The sequence below is a fragment of the Electrona antarctica genome, assembly GCF_951216825.1.
Source record: "Electrona antarctica genome assembly, chromosome: 19".
NCBI lineage: Eukaryota > Metazoa > Chordata > Actinopteri > Myctophiformes > Myctophidae > Electrona > Electrona antarctica.
Genome location: NC_136800.1, coordinates 4,885,493 through 4,892,729, shown reverse-complemented (window position 1 = coordinate 4,892,729; position 7,237 = coordinate 4,885,493).

The following is a 7,237-nucleotide window of genomic DNA, read 5'->3' as shown; positions in this document are numbered from 1 at the left end:
CATACAGAGAGGGTTTGATCCGACAAGTAGAACACTGGACAATGTTGTTTCTGATCCTCCTTGGTCCTGCAAATGACTACCACACTCTTTTTGGCATTGTATATGACATCATATGTAACCCCATAATCAGAGCAAATGTTCAATAGCTGCTGGAACCCAGCACTACACAGGGATACAATGGCCAAATCACTGGGGGCCACATGCCCCCGGCATGTGGCCCGGGGGCCCCACCTTCACTTAATGTGGCCCGCATGTTAATATCAGAATACTGATATCGTATTGATTTCAGCTGTTACAATTCCAAACCCGCTTTAATTACTTCATGACTAGTATTAAATGACTGGTACTTAATGACTATTAAAATGTTATTTTCTTTTTGTGTCCAATGTAGTTGTGTTAACAGTTCATAAAGTTAACGTAACTATAACTAAATGCATTTGAAATTCAATAAAAAGGTTACTTTTCAGGATTCCAATTCAAAAATAAAAAAAGAATGCTGTCTGAATATAGAGCTACAACAATCTTTTGAACAAACAATCCAAAATAGCATCACTTACTGCACCTTTGAGCTATAATGACGACAATAGCACGTTTCGGACAATATTGGGTTTAATTGGGGATATGTCCACCATAATAAATTGATAGTTTTATCACTAGAGATACTATACAGAATGTTGCTATTGTAAACTTGATTCAATATAATGTGTCATTATGTATTATGATATGTTGGGAAAAGTGACAAGATTATTTAAAAGATGAATGAAGCAGGCAGCACAGTGTTCCAACTGGTGTTTTCACATGTGTACTTTATTTCTACACTTTTAATTTGAGCAAATTTAGATTTAGTTTTAGTCATAGTCTTTTGAATACATTTATTTAGTTTTAGTCACATTTTAGTCGACTGAAATGTTTTAAATGTTAGTCTAGTTTTAGTCGCCTAAATATCTTCATATTGTAGTTGAGTAAATCTACAGTAGATTTAGTCGACTAAAAGGTATTTGGCAGGCCTTGCTGGTGTCGTAATGACTGATTTTAGAGTTGGGTGCATGCTGAAAATAGCCATTTAGCCAAATAGCTATTTTCAGCAAGCAAATTTCAGCATTAGTTGTCTCTTCTCCACTAGTCCCTCCCTAACATTTTAGTCTAGTTTTTATTTGTTGATGAAATTGTCAATATATGTAGTCATAGTATATGTAGTCATCATAGCTTACTATAGCTTTTATTTCGTTTTTATTCATTTTCCTCAGTGAAAAAAGGTAGTTGACAAAGTCGACGAAATCAACACTACTTTGATTGCTCCACACAGTATCCTGTCATTGACTGCCACTCTCTTTAATTTTTGCCCATCATGTAAAGTAAACTATACTTTTAGGCTGTGCAACGTGTGGTGTACCAAAAATAGCTGATCTACAAGCTCACAATGCATCACAATGCGATGGGTTGTGCATGAGCTTTAGGGATGGAGTGATATGGACATTTTCGTGTCATGATTATTGTGGCCAAAAAAAAATTGCAATTCACAATATTATCGCAATGATCAAAATATGCTTAAAAACTCCAAAATGCCAGTTTTGTTAACTGGGCACCCCAGCATCCATATTCTGGGAAGAACATTAGTCAGAAATTGCAGAACTACAAACAAAGAAAGCTTGCAGATATTCTATTTTTGGCAAAGAGATTTGGGCAGTGTAGACGGGAAAGAAAAACGGTCCAAGTACAGAGCCAACTCAGGTCCAGTAAGTATAGAATGGCGTACAATTTCACGATGAATTAAAATCTCTGCGATATTACCATTGAGCTTGGAGATCAGTTATTTTTTGCTTAATGTATGAAGGCTATCGCACAAATTGTTGTTTGAATGAAACAATGCGTGATGTATTGGTCTCTTTCAGCTTGACTGCCTTTGTGATTTATCTTAGTTTTTTTGATAAGAGTTGTACTGTATATAGGTTGTGATATGTAATACATATTTTAAAGCCCATGTGATTATGTTGAAGTGATGAAACAAAGATAAGTTAGCGTTCCGATTTTCCAACATCTTTATAGGAAAGGTTGTGTATGGATTTAATGGATTGGATGTGGTTAATTTACATAATATGCTTTAGTATGTGCACTTTATAGTTATTTATTTAATTACAGACAAATACACCAAGCTAGAAATGTGATGTTGTAAAGGTGTGTATTCTGTTTTGTTTTTGTTTTGTTTTTGTTTTTTCATTCTACCATGTCCATGTGTGTATGGGGAAAAAAATAATATTTTAAAATTAAAATAATTCAAGTCTTATCAGTGATTGTACTGCTTTGCTTGGAAGGAGAAAAACAAAGTAAATGTCTGCAATCTGCATACCTGCTGTAGGTCAACGTTTTATTTTAAGCCAAAACATCACACGTAAATTGCTTGTCCTGCCAAATGGTCGTGTACTTGTTAATCTAGTCGTAGATTCTTCACTTTACATAGGTTAATCTATGTTTTAATCTGCCTTCTGTGAAGGTGGGATATAACTGAAGGTTATAATTGTTGCCTAGATTTCAGTCATCTTTTTTTTCCTTCTCCGTGTTCCACAGGTCTCTGAGCATCTGTTGTTTGGACTACATTCATGTGTGATTTTCTTTTCTTTTTTTTAACTCAGGATGAACTAGCAGCTGTACTATATAGATTAGAACATATAACAGTATAATCATGAGTGAAAAGCATTTCACACAGTATTTTTGAAGTGTGTAGCATTAAAAACAACTGAATATATAATTATCTCCTCAGTGTAAGTTTCTTAAAATTTGTAATGTTCAATTCAGGTAGACAAATGAGCATTTGTGCCTGTCGTAGACATGCGCAGAGCAAGTTCAGTCATGGAACCTCAGTGCAGTTGCTGCCGGCCGTTAATTGGGCCGCCTCAGCATCACGCTCTCATTCACATGATTCACTCAGTCAATCACACACTCACTCCATCTTCATACCGGCTACTTTAACCGGAGGTTTGCATTCCTCTGCCAGCTTGCTTGCTTGCTGCTGCTGTATCAGCGTGCCGCTGTATACAAACCTGCTGCTCACCCACCTCCACCCCAGCTACCACCTGTCGTTTTGGATCTACTGTTTAGGTACGGGGGATTCGGAGTCCCTATAGCCGGGACTGATGCGCTTGATCTGAGTACCTAAAAAGCAGATCCAATACATCGCCAAACCATAATAAATATACTGCATTGCTCATCTATATTCAATAAATATATATTACATCTTTCTTGAGTTGTCTGTCTGACTGAATGTATTTTGGGACTTATACCACTTGGTCACAACAAAGGAAACCAAATGTCATTCATTCAAGAAATCCAATCTTCACATTTCATGTAATTTCATAAAACAGAAATGTAAATCTAGTTTTGTTGGTCTAACTTCCTTAATGTTCCTTAAAATTCAACCTGGTGTCCCGATTTTGGGCATGTTATTATAGGCAGTAATTTCCAAACAAAAAATAAAAGAAATAAAAATTCAAAAACAGCTAAAATTGCTGATCTACAGCTTACAAGGCTTCGCATTGCTATGCATTGTGAGCTTGTAAATGTTTTGCTATTTAAAAAAAATGGGCTAAAGAGGTTAATTTTCAAAGTGAACCTTTACAGCCCACTGACCAGTCTCTCCCATGTTGGATTAGCCTTAAACGTTGCTTTGCCCATGGGCAGAGCATTCTCCCATTGCATTTTCTTAATGGAATTGGAAGCCCAGTCTGTAACAGATCTAGTATCTATAGTCTTCTTCACTAGTCCAATCCAGAAGAACACAGTTTGCCGGCCACTGCTACAGAGCTGACAATGAGGTTATATCTTCCCTTCTTCTCTGGAGTCCTGCCTCAAAGCAGACCAGAGGTAGAAAACTGTCGTTCCCTGATGTCATCGCTAGGGACACATGCATCAGTACGCAGGAACTGGGGGTGGCAATGAAGGACCGGGAAGTCTGGCGTGGCATTGTGAAATCCATGATCTCGACCGTGGTCGAAAAATGATGATGATGATAGTCTAATTGGAATTAAAAGCACTACTATCTTTAAATATGTCATGGGTATTCTTGGCTTAAAAAAAATGCTGGGCAGCATTAAACGACAGTAAAATTACACGGTGCGTACAACCAGTTAAAGATTTAACTTTGGTCTCACAAAGCCAAATGTTAGTGGAAAATCAACCAAAATGCCCACAGAATACCCTCTCGTCTGTAATCTATAGGTCTCTTCTTCTAATGGATGTGCAACAATCTTCACCAGCGTTCAGTAGTCTCTGACATGTCATAGCAAACATGTTTTCTATGACATTTTCTATTCAGCCTGTCTCCAAAAAAAGACCCACTGCCCACTCTCTCTCTCTCTCTAGGTCGTCCTCAGACGAGCCTTCCATCGTCTCTTCCAGTCATCCCGGTTCTCCATACATCCGGCCAGCTCGTTGGTGCTTTAAGGCCTCACTCACACCTTTAAAACATTGATGCATGCTTGTTGTATGAATGTTGTAAGTGTCATGGCCGCCCCAATGCATTTCCAATGGAAGTCACATGGTTTTATACAACATTTTGGACTACAAGCTGTTGTATGGCTTTCGGCTGTGTTTCGACTGCCCCCCTCCCCCTCATACAACACAAATGTTGTGTCAAACCATGTGACTCCCATTGGAAATGCATTGGGGCAAGATGTATCACACCCTTTGTATACAACAAGCATACATCAGTCTGTTGCGAAGGTGTGAGTGAGGCCTAATTGCACTCCTGCATGCATCTTTCTTGAGTACATCCACATATGTTAGTATGGGACGTCCTCGTGACCGGTGCCATGTGAGGCACAAATTACATATTACTTTTTTGTTTTTGTTTTGTTGGCTGTTGGCTTGAAAACATGTCATTTAAAAGGTCGAGAGAGATTGCGCTGCTTTATTTTATAGCCTTTTTGACTGATTGGTGACTCTTAATATTATTCAAAACAATTGGATTCAGTTCTAAAAGAAGCTGACTAAACAGATTGTGTTGTTGTACACACACACACACACACACACACACACACACACACACACACACACACACACACACACACACACACACACACACACACACACACACACACACACACACACACACACATGCACGCACGCACGCACACATTTTCTTGCAGTATAGATGAAAGAGCAGATGATTCCAGGAGCCTAATTGAGAGCAACTGAGGGAGCCAGTGTGTGCGATACAGTTTGTTCACCTGAGAAAATAAACTGAGAACCAGAGTGTGTGGGATGATGACGGTGATGGGAGGGATAAGGGGGGGGATGGGGTTAGTTGAGCTATATGCCGGAGGGGGTCGGATCTGGGATTTGGGATTTTTACAGGGGTCATATAGGAAGGATTAAGAAACATGGAAAAGACAAGAGAAAGGGCAGGAATGACAGAGGACACGGCAAAGCTGATTTGTGACCAAGGTTTGTGAGCCGCATGCGTGAGCTTCATAATTCATTGCTGTCGGGGAGGAAACCTCATAACTCCATTTTTGAGGTTTTTGATTTTTTTTGTTTGCATAAATCGGTGCTATTGAACACCCTTTACGTCTGTGTGTTGTTTCGAAAATATTGAACCAATGGAAAGTAGTAAAAAGTGCTTTGGACAAAACCTCTTAACTCCATTGGACCCTCAGAATGTCTGCTAAAGCAACTACCACCTCTCCCCCTCTCATGGAAATAATTGACAATATATAAAGTTACAACGGCAACTTTGATGAGGCTGTATTGCTTTGTTTTAAAAATATAAGGTTTTCTTTATTTCCTGAAAAAATTATATTTTTAATTTCCTGCCCGACAGCTATATGCAAATTCAACCAAAGAAATAGTGCAGTTTAGCTTTCATTACCATGGTGAAGGTACAGATGCAGTGTTTTTATTGTATAGAAGCAACTGAAAGACAAACCATCCAATAAACAGAACCATTACAGTAGATGAGTAAGATGACCATAACAATCAGAACCATAAATCGTATATAAATGTCTGAGTTATATTAATGACATGATGGAGGTCCTGTTGTACCTGCCAGTAATTATTTATACTTTATATATATATATAAACCTTGTATTGCAGACCAAAAGGAAAACACTAAACTGTTGCTTACTTGCTTTTGAAATTAAATTTCAATATTTTATCTGACCCCAATTTTTTATTGCGCCGATGGCCTAGTGGTTAAGGCGCATATAGCCTATACAATTTACAATTTACAATTTACAATTTAGGAATTTAGCAGACGCTCTTAATCCAGAGCGACTTACATTAAGCAATAACAAAAGCATGGCATACATCACATATATAAAAAGTAGTTATCATGAATCATGCGTAAACTAAGAACGTAACAGTGGAGTATCTATGTTAACTATACATACTATACTATATAATATATTATACATGTGTACTATAAAGTGCTATGACTACATAAAGTGCAATTCTAGATCTGTCTACGTAACAAGCTATAAGTCTGTTTAAAATACTATCTAAGTCTACATAATGTGCTATCTAAGGGGCTAGGCTAGGGCCACGGGCTACGGGCCATGGTGGAGTCTGAAGAGGTGGGTTTTCAGACTACGGCGGAAGATTGGGAGTGAGGCTGCAGTTCTGACTGTGATGGGAAGTGCATTCCATAGTTTTGGAGCCAGAAGGGAGAAGAGTTTGGGACGTGTGGAGCGTTGTCCCGGCGTTTTTAGTGAAGGTACCTCCAGCTTCCCTGCGTTGGCTGATCTGAGTGCGCGGGAGGGTTTGTAGGGTAGGGAGCCAATGGAGGGAGCGGAGAAGGGGGGTGACGTGTGAGAATTTTGGCTGGTTGAAGACCAAGCGGGCTGCGGCATTTTGGATCAGTTGGAGGGGCTTAAGTGCACATGCCGGTAGCTGGGCTGACTCCTGGGTGAGGAACGGTCTAATTCGTCGTATGTTGTAGAGTGTAAACCTACAGGATCTAGTGACAGCTGTGATGTGTGTTTTGAACGATAACTGACTGTCCAGGACAACACCAAGGTTCCTGGCTGTCGGGACAGACTTTACCAGGGCGTTGTCTACGGAGATAGTTAGCTCCCGCATAGGGCAGGACTTAGCTGGGAAGAACAGAAGCTCAGTCTTGTCTGGGTTCAGCTTGAGGTGGTTGGAAGACATCCACTGTGAGATGTCAGCCAGGCATGCAGTGATGCGCTCTTCTACCTGGGTGGCAGAGGGGGGTAAGGATAGAAACAGTTGTGTGTCATCGGCA